At 38.7% G+C, this 10,430-nt stretch overlaps 1 protein-coding gene across 1 annotated transcript in view; it reads right to left on the bottom strand.

Moving 5' to 3' along the window:
* ACAP2 (ArfGAP with coiled-coil, ankyrin repeat and PH domains 2) overlaps positions 1–10,430 on the bottom strand; it is a 91,431-nt gene that overhangs the window by 74,192 nt on the left and 6,809 nt on the right. The window lies entirely within an intron of this gene.

Genomic DNA, 10,430 nt, shown 5'->3' on the forward strand with positions numbered 1-10,430 from the left:
TTCCCCCTCCGCCCTCACCTTCCCCTTCTTTCCTTCCTCTCCTTCTTCTCCTTCCATTCTTTCTTCTCTTTTTCTTTCCTTCTTCCCGCCCTCCCTCTCTCTCTTTTTCCATTCCTTGCCTCTTTATGTCTTCCATTCAGACACAGAACATTTTCTTTAAACCAACAAAATCTTGGGCGAATGATAAATATAAAAAAGATAAATGTGGCCCTAGCTGGTTTGGCTCAGTGGATAGCGCATCGGCCTTCGGACTGAAGGGTCCCAGGTTCAATTCCAGCTAAGTTACGTGCCCGGATTGTGGGCTTGATCCCCAGTGGGCGGCATGCAGGAGGTAGCTGATCAGTGATTCTCTCTCATCATTGATGTTTCTATCTCTCTCTCCCTCTCCCTTCCTCTCTGAGGGAATGACCAGGGAAAGGTTAACGGGGGAAAGAGGAGTCATATGTAATACTTTAAATAATAAATAAAAAGGGAAAAAAGAGTTTGTAAAGGTTAAATAAAGTAAATGTTTAAAAAGTTTATTAAGACACCTCTTCAGAGGAAGAAAAAGAAAAGGAAACTTCAGGCAGAGCAAGCAGTATGATAAAAGTTACTCAAAATAAAAATAAAAACTGTGGTATGTTGGAAGAAAGGGAAGCAAACTGGTATGGTGGGTTAGTACTGACGGTCATTTCAGTATCAGTCTGTCTAAGCAGATGTCTGAATTGATTATATTTCTCCAATGCCTACTGTTCTGGCCATTGTGTAAGATTTAGGACTGAACCTACTTTTCTTTTTCTTTTTCTTTTCCCTTCTTTCCTTCCCTTCCCCTCCCCACCCCTTCGCTCCCTCCCACTTCCTGCAAGGGGACCAGGAGTCCTTTCTTTCTTCTCTTTTTCTTTCCTTCTTCCCGCCCTCCCTCTCTCTCTTTTTCCATTCCTTGCCTCTTTATGTCTTCCATTCAGACACAGAACATTTTCTTTAAACCAACAAAATCTTGGGCGAATGATAAATATAAAAAAGATAAATGTGGCCCTAGCTGGTTTGGCTCAGTGGATAGCGCATCGGCCTTCGGACCGAAGGGTCCCAGGTTCAATTCCAGCTAAGTTACGTGCCCGGATTGTGGGCTTGATCCCCAGTGGGCGGCATGCAGGAGGTAGCTGATCAGTGATTCTCTCTCATCATTGATGTTTCTATCTCTCTCTCCCTCTCCCTTCCTCTCTGAAATCAATAAAAATATATTTAGAAAAAATCAATCAATCTGCGGGGGAGAAGATAAATGTGGAACCATAGATGAAGGAGGGAAGGGTACTAAGGAGGATAAAGAGCCAGAATATTTTCAGAAAAGACCTAAAGGAGTCTAATTTAAAATTGTTGCACTACAGCCTTGAAGAAAAGAAATTGAAAATATCATCTCTGCTCCCAGGAGCTCTCATTCTAACTAGTAGACTAGATAAATTTTATACAGCACAAACACAACTGCTACACATGACAAAACCATGCATGAGGGAACAAAGGAAGAACATTTAACTAGGACTGAGGGGATTAGGAAGGATTCCTGGAAAAGGTAACACTTGACAGAAGTCCTGAAGACCAGTAGGAACAAGCCAATCAGATATGGGCAATGGGAAGATACTACTTTATGAAGAGCATGAGCTAAAGCCCAGAAGTTTAAGAGGACAGGGCTAACAAGAAGTACCTTAGCGCAGCATGGAAATGTATACAAGAGCCAGATCAGGAAAAGCCTATGTGCAATGCTAAGGGTGTTCACACTTTATATGAAGGAAATAGGAAACAATTAATGGCATTAATTGGGTGTGTTGCCCAGAGTTCCATTTTAGAAGGATAACCTAAAAGGGGAAAAACTAAAGGTAGGGAAATATAAAGAATAAAGATAAAGATATTATTTGTTTTTTCCCCAGGATATTATCATAATTCAGGATAATGTTTTTGAGAAATGCTGCATATTATAACTCCTTTCTAGGATTCGCACCACACATTAATATATCAAAAGCTCTTAAAAGCTTAGTAATAAAGAAATCTGTTTAACCTTTTAAACTGAGTTTTCCAGACTTATTTGATCACAGAGACTGAATGAAAGCAGTAAGGTAGGGAGAGGGGAAACAAATTCAAAAATTACAGTCGAGTATGGTATACAGTTATGCAGATTATGTCCTAAGAAGGGGGAAAAGTAGGGACTGAAATTCAGCCTGAGCTCTGCTTGCTGAGGGCTACATCTGCTACAAAACTCAGTTTCACACTGGCCAGGAGAGACTCTGTGTTAACAGTGTTGAGCCTGTGAAGTGGGCTGAGCTAGATGAGCTTATGAAATAAGCCAAATGGGAAGTCTATCAAATACCAGTGAAAACAGATGTTTGAAGCTCAAAATATAAGAGTGTGTTATAGATACAGGCACAGGAGTCATCAGCAAATACAATGTCAGTGCTACAGTGCTATATCCTAGACAAAAAGTGGAGGGCAGAGCATGCAGAGTCAAGACCCCATAAAGGACACTAAAGAAGAAGAGGGAAACATAGGAGGAAAAACAAGAGAATAATTTTACCAAAGTCAAGAAAGACTAAAATATCAAAAGACGGATGGTGAGTAAGTTGAAAATCCATAAAAGTCACATTTTAGAAAGACTCTAAAAATATCTATTGAGGCCCTGGTCAGTTTAGCTCAGTGGATAGAGTGTCGGCTTTCGGACTGAAGGGTCCCGGGTCCAATTCCGGTCAAGGGCGCATGCCTGGGTTGTAGGCTCGATCCCTAGTGGGGGCCGTGCAGGAGGCAGCCAATCAATGATTCTCTCTCATCATTGATATTTCTATCTCTCTCTCCCTCTCCCAAATCAGTAAAAATGTATTTAAATAGATATAGATATAGATATAGATATATAGATAGATATAGATATTGAATTTGGTGACAAAAAGTCACCAGCATCCCTGGCAAGAATAGTTTTAAGAGAAATTGACTGGGAGTAGGAGGGCTGTAGTGATATTACAGTGATTTATGAAATGCATATAAAGAAGATATATAATAGATCAATGTTTCCTAATATGTAGTCTATAGTATATTCCACAGGAAGGATTCCGTGATCAAATAAACCTGGAAAACTCAGTTTAGAAAGTGAAACAGTTTATTACTAAACTTTTGAGAGCTTCTGACATATTAATATGTAGTGTGAATCAAAACCATATGAGATGTGACCTCACATCTGTCAGAATGACTATTATTAAAGACAACAAATAAGAAGTGATAGAGAAGATGAGGGGAAAAGGGAAACCCTGTGCACTGTTGGTAGGACTGCAAATTAGCACAGCCACTATGAAAAACAGTCTAGAGATTTCTCAAAAATTTAAAAATAGAACTACTGAATGACCCAGTGATTCAGATAAATACTTTGGGAAAACAAAAAGTAATTGTAAAAGATACATGAACCCCTATGTTCATCACAGCATTGTTTCAAGAGCCAAGATATGGAAGCATCCAATAGATGAATGGATAAAGAAGATATGATACATACATACAGTGGAATATTACTAAGCCATAAAAAAATGAAATCTTGCCATATGAGACAACATGGATAAACCTAGAAAGTATTTTATTAAGTAAAATAAGTCAGAAAGAATAAGACAATTACTAAAAAATAAAATAAATGAAATAAACAAAATACAAACTCATATATACTGAGAACAAACTGACAGCAAAGGGGAATGGGGTGGGGAATTAGGCAAAAAAGAGGCAGGGGATTAAGAAGTATAAACTTCTAGTTATGAAATAAGACAAGGGGATGTAATATATAGCATAGAGTCAATAATGTCTTAATAATATAGAGCAACAGATGGTTTCTAGAATTACTGTGGTAATCACTGTAAGGTAAATAAATGTTGAATCATTATGCTGTGCACCCAAAACTAACATAATGTTATACGTTTTATGTCAACTCTTTGATACACACACACACACACACACACACAAACACTAGAGCCCCGATGCACGGAGATTCGTGCAAGAATGAGCCTTCCTTCCCCTGGCTGCTGGCACCGCCTTCACTCCAGCCCAGAGCCGCCTTTTTATCTTCGTTCAGGCCCAGAGCCACCTTTCTGCCTTCCCACACTGCCCAGAGGCCTGGAGCGGCCACTCGGCACCTGTGTATGTAAAGTAACATGTCATCTTTGTTCAGTTAATTTGCATGCTCACTCCTGATTGGCTGGTGGATGTCACAAAGGTATGGTCAATTTGCATCTTTCTCTTTTGTTAGTGTAGATACATACACATATACACACACACATATATATGCATATACAGTGGGGCCCTGACTTACGAGTTTAATTCATTCCGTGACGGAGCTCGTAACTCAAATTACTCGTATGTCAAATCAATTGTGAACAAGTGAGACATGTGATGTTGGGCTGATGTTGTGGCATTCACTGTGACATTCACTGCGCCAACTAGCGGTGGGGTATCTGAAGCTGGCTCGTAACCCGAATTTTAGCTCACAACTCAAAGCAAAAAATCGGCCGAGAGACAGCTCGTATCTCGAAAAACTCGTTAGTAGAGACACTCGTAAGTCAAGGCCCCACTGTACGTATATATACATATACATACACATATACATATATACATATACATAGTCTTGTTATAGATAGCAGCTCTGGACTCAGGCAGCTTAGATTCAAATCCTGCTGCCATACTTAACCATCAAAGTAATCCTGACTGACCTCAACAAGCCTCAGTGTCTTCTGTATGATTTGGTAACAATGGTACCAAACCAAATAAGGTTATTATAAAAGAATCAAGATAACACCCTTAAAGATCTTAGCCCAATCTGCTACTGGCACATGGTAATAACTCAACAAAGACTTGCATTTCCTTGTCAAAAGTGAGGTTTTCTTTTGTTTTTAATCAAGAGAAATTTATTTTATCTACTTAAAATAAACAGGTAGTAGAGAAGGGAAAGGAGAAAGGTAGCTAAAGCAAAGCCCTGAGGAGTTAGAGTCTGGGACTGCATAAGAAAAGGGATACTTTTACCACTTGAATGGGAGGAAAAACAAAAGATAATGGCAGGTTCTGTTAAATTTCTAGATCAGGGGCAGGAAATAAAGGTTTTCCCACCAAAAGAAAGGAAGAGTCTTAGTCATTACTAAAAAGAACAAAGTGGTAAGTCTTTGAGAAAACAGAAGTATAAGAGCTGCTAAAGGTAATAAAATAAACCTGAATGATTCTTGTAAAAAATCATTTGCATCAAGAATTCCAGGAATATGTAGCTCTGCTGACTGGTTTCACCAAACAGTTGTATAACTTCTCCTGTAGGGATTTTTATAGCCCAGATATGGGATAAAGAGTATAGATGGTTGGACTAATAAAGTGAGAATTCTATAAAGTAGTTGCTATGGAAGGGAAGTGAAGGTCTCCAGAAGAGAAATAATATTGTAATAAAACTAAGAGTAGCCTGAAAGGTTTCACAGCAGTATTATTCATCCAAAAAGTAGAAACAACACATCACTATCAACAAATGGACAAACAAAATGTGGTATATTCATACAATGGCATTTTATTCAGCCATAAAAAAGAAATGTTGGAACACACTGAAACATGAACTGACAAACCTTAAAAACATTATGCTACATGAAAGAAGTCAGTCACAAAGGGCCAAATATTATATGATTCTGTTTACATGAAATGTTCAGAATAGGGACATCCAGAGACAGAAAGTAGAATAGTGGTTGCCAGAGGATGTTGGGAGAGGGTAGGAGTGACTGCTAAAGGTACAGAATTTCCTTTTGGGGTGAAGAAAATGTTCTAGAATTAGATAGTTCTAGAATTGTGATTACACAACACTGTGAATATACTAAAAACTACTAAATTGTGCATTTTAAAATGGTGTATTTTATGTTAAGTGAATTTTATCTCAAAAAAATAATTACCAAAAAAAGGATGCATTCAAAGGAAAGTGAATTTAAAAGAACTCTGAAATACCAGAAGTAGATAGATTAAAAGACCAGGAGTCTAGATGAGCTTGAAGAACAGAAGCAATATGAGTAAAGATTGTAACTGGAAGAACGGGAGATTCAAGTTAGAAAGTAAGATATCAGCATTCCAAATCTCAAGAGATTAGAATTTTGATTGGTGAGGCATAGAACATGGCCCTGAAAATAGGTATCAATATTAGAATAGAGGTCACTATTACAGGAGTTGGAGAGAAAATGAAATTGTCATATAGCTGAACCATATATACACTGCCGCTACTCAGAAGAAAGACTAACTTGGTGATGAGATACTTAGCCAGTTGTCAAATCCATATTAGATGACAGCTATGACTGAGATAGAACTGAATAATATAAGCCTAGAAGGAGGGAAGAATTTTACCTAAGAGTAAATGTCAAATTAGTCAAAATTATCAAGCCAGTAGTTCCAATTCATTAAACTGTGTTGTTGTTTTTTTACTAAAGTGAAAACTATGTCATGGGCACTTGCCAGATAATGGAAATACAAATAAATTATTGCTGACTACCCTTGAGTACGGAAGATCCTCTCTAACTCTCACTTTTTTTATGTGCAAATTCAGTGTAATAACAACTCTGCAACATTGCTGTGAAGGTCAGAGATAAGTAAAACTTAGAACTTGGTACCTTAAGTGCACAAGAAATAAGAGGGTTATTTTTCCCTAAAGACAGCCTGTTTTCAAGGAGCTAATAATCTGTTGAACACCATTATCATTAACATTACTATGTGCCAAGAACTGTGCTAAGCACTTAACATATCTTATTCTCATAATCTACAATAATAAAAGCATAATATGCTAATTAGACCAGACAGCCAAATGATCTTCTGGACCGAGCCGGAACTAGCTGTGAGGGCCGAGGCAGCTACCACGGCTGCAAGGGCCAAGCCCCTTGCACAAATTTCATGCATCGGGCCTCTAGTAACCTTATAAGACAGATAGAAACTCTTATTTTCCCTATTTTGGAGATGAAGAAACTGAAGCATAGGAAGGCTGAGGAACTTGCCCAAGACTGCACAGCTTAGTAAGTGGTACAACCAGATTCAAATGTAGGTAGCCTTGTTCAAGGCTTTGTTTCGTAACTGCTAATAAACAAAAATTACAATATTATAATAATTTAAATGGAATTTTGTGCAAGTAGCAATGCAATACTAGAGACTGAAACAGCCCCCATGAGGTCGGGACAGCCCCAGTGAGGTTGAAATGGCCCCGGTGAGATTGAAACGACCTCGGTGAGGTTGAAACTGCCCCTATGAGGTCAGGACGGCCCCGGTGAGGTTGAAACGGCCCCGGTGAGGTCGGGACAGTCCCGGTTAGGTTGCAACGGCCCCGGTGAGGTCGGGACGACCCCGGTGAGATTGAAATGGCCCCCGTGAGGTCGGGACGGCCCCGGTGAGGTTGAAACGGCCCCAGTGAGGCCAGGACGGCCCCGGTGAGGTCAGGATGGCTCCAGTGATGTTAAAACGGCCCCGATGAGGTCAAAATGACCCCAGTGAGGTCGAAACAGCCCCAGTGAAGCCGAAATGGCCTATTTTAAATTGTATAAATATATATATATATATATATTTTAGAGAGAAAGGAAGGGAGAAGAAGAGAGAGAAACATCAACTGGCTATGTCCTGCAGACCCCCAATAGGGATCAAGCCTGCAACCCAAGCAAATCAACCACCTCTTGGTGTATGGTTTGATGCTCAACTACTGAACCACACTAGCCAGGCACCTGAACTGTGATTTAAAGGGTATCTATTTAACAAACAGGGAGCAAGTATTCCAGTGAGAAAATGCAGCAGAAACAGAAATTGTCTAGATGGCAACTGTGATGCTCTATGACAGTGATGGCAAACCTTTTGAGCTCAGCATGTCAGCATTTGAAAAACCCTAAATTAACTCTGCTGCCATGTCACATATAGAAATTTTTTGATATTTGCAACCATAGTAAAACAAAGACTTATATTTTTTATATTTATTTTATTTATTTATTTTTAAAAATTGATTTCAGAGAGGAAGAGGTATAAAAATCAATGATGAGAGAGAATCATTGATAGGTACATGCCCTTGACAGGAATCGAACCTGGGACCTTTCAGTCCGCAAGCCGACGCTCTATCCACTGAGCCAAACCGGTTTTGGTGTTGATATTTATTTTATATATTTAAATGCCATTCAACAAAGAAAAATCAACCAAAAAAATGAGTTCGCGTGTCACCTCTGACACACGTATCATAGGTTCGCCATCACTGCTCTATGATGTCAATGCCCAAATGCCTACCACAACGGACAAGTAATTGGACCCAGTAAAGCAATGCCCCTCATTGAAGCAATGTTCATGAGGAAGAGTGGCATACATTATAAGCAAAATAAATATAAGCTAAGTCATCAAGCTCGTTTAACCTGTTGCTGGCATGATTTACAATATTAAAGGTGAAACTTGCCCTGCACAAAGTTATGAAATCACTAAACTAGTCTTGGGCAACCTCTCCCCTCCACTAGTCCTTCAATGCCACCACCTTCAATAACAACCATTCTAACACCTCTCAGGCTCTCTGCTCTATGCTAACTCCTCATAATTCTAAAGTGAAAATGATAGATAATAGCTTAAGAATTTTGGAGAGTACATTTATAAGGAATTAAGATCTTAAATTAGGAAAATATAAAAATAACTATGGAACTTCTTTTTGGATAGAAGATGAAATTTTCATAAAATTCAAAGTTTCCACAGTGCCTTTAAGTAGCCCTTTGAGAGTAAAATGTCAATACTTTAATAACTAGTTTTGGATATGAATCTTTTGGTTTTAGAATTCTACCAGTCTTCCAACTCCAACTAAATGATATAAAAGAAAAAAACCTACTCATAAAAGCAAAGTCATTAACAAAAATTCTGTCAGTGGACTGTTTAGATACTTTAAATTGTAAGGCTCTCCTCACCCCCCAAAAAAATTTCATGTGATTTACATGCAGTTCTACCCAAAGAGAATAGATGCCCTATTATACTACTCTGTGATTCTTTAAAAAAAAAAACCTTGCCTTTTATATATTCTCTCATAAATCTACCAGAAAATCAAAATAGTATCTTCTGTTGCCTACCTTAAAGGTTTAAGAACTGTTTTAAAGAGTGCTTAAAAAAAATATAATACCTCAGGAATTATCCTATATAATAAAACCCTAATATGCAAATCGACCGACCGGCAAAATGACTGGTCGTTTATGACGTGTACTGACCACCAGGGGGCAGACGCTCAATGCAGGAGCTTCCCCCTGGTGGTCAGTACGCTCCCACAGGGGGAGCACTGCTTGGCCAGAAGCCAGGCTCATGTCTGGCAAGTGCACCTGTGGTGGCAAGAACCTCTCTCGCTTCCACTGCAGGCAGGCAGTAAGGAGCAAGGGGTCCCACTTCGAGAGGGCACAGGCCAGGCTGAGGGATCTGCCCAATGCATGAAATTTCATGCAACAGGCCTCTAGTATAACAATAATAATCCCAGACATTTATTTTTAACTAAAAAGTAAAGTTTTAAAAATAATATCCTTATTAAAAATCGTAACATTAATTCTTAAAAACACTTGCCTGGAAGCTTGTTAGTGTTCCTCAGAAAATTTCCAAGTGGCATGTGCTCCCCCAACATGGATCCAGAAATATAGTGGAGCACAAGAGCACTGAACTAAGAATAAAAACATATGGGTTCTAATCTGGATTCTGCCTCTTCTAACTGTGATATGAAGCAAGTCCCCTTTGCCATATGGGCTTTGGTATTATGATCTCTAAAATGGGAATAATACCACTTGTCCTACCTACCTTATAGGACTAGTATAAAAATCCAAAAACATGCTGTATAACAAAGTGCTTCTAAAATTTGTATGTTTTACATATATAAAAAATACTGTTTTATATAGTTTCTATAGTATTTACATTATATACCTATGTATGTATATTTCAAGATTTCAAAACATTTGAAAAAATCATCAGACTAATTTTTATATCCTTGTTATTCAAAGTGCAGTCCTGGAACAACAGCATAGGTATTACCTGGAATTAGGTTAGAAACAAAGAATCTCAGATACTCCAGAATTACTAAATCAGAATCTGTATTTTCACATAAGATCCCCAGGTGATACGAATTTAAGCACAGTAAAGTTTGAGAAGCACTGCTTTACACAGCAATACTATTTACCATGTCTATAATAATAAAAGTGTAATATCTACACTAATAAAAGAGAAACATGGTAATTGGCGTACGACCGCTACCCTTTCCATTGGCTAATAAGCGAGATATGCAAATTAACTGACAACCAAGATGGCGACCGGCAGCCATGGCTGCAGAGGTTAGATTTTGATACCACATCAACCTCCTGCGCTCCTTAGATTTGGTCCTGCTTTGACCAGAGCAGAGGAGCTTAGGGAAAGCCCTGAGTGTGCCTTTCGAATTTGTAACAAGTTGCCTTTTCTAAACACCT

Source organism: Myotis davidii, unplaced genomic scaffold, assembly GCF_000327345.1.
Source record: "Myotis davidii unplaced genomic scaffold, ASM32734v1 scaffold571, whole genome shotgun sequence".
Lineage (NCBI taxonomy): Eukaryota > Metazoa > Chordata > Mammalia > Chiroptera > Vespertilionidae > Myotis > Myotis davidii.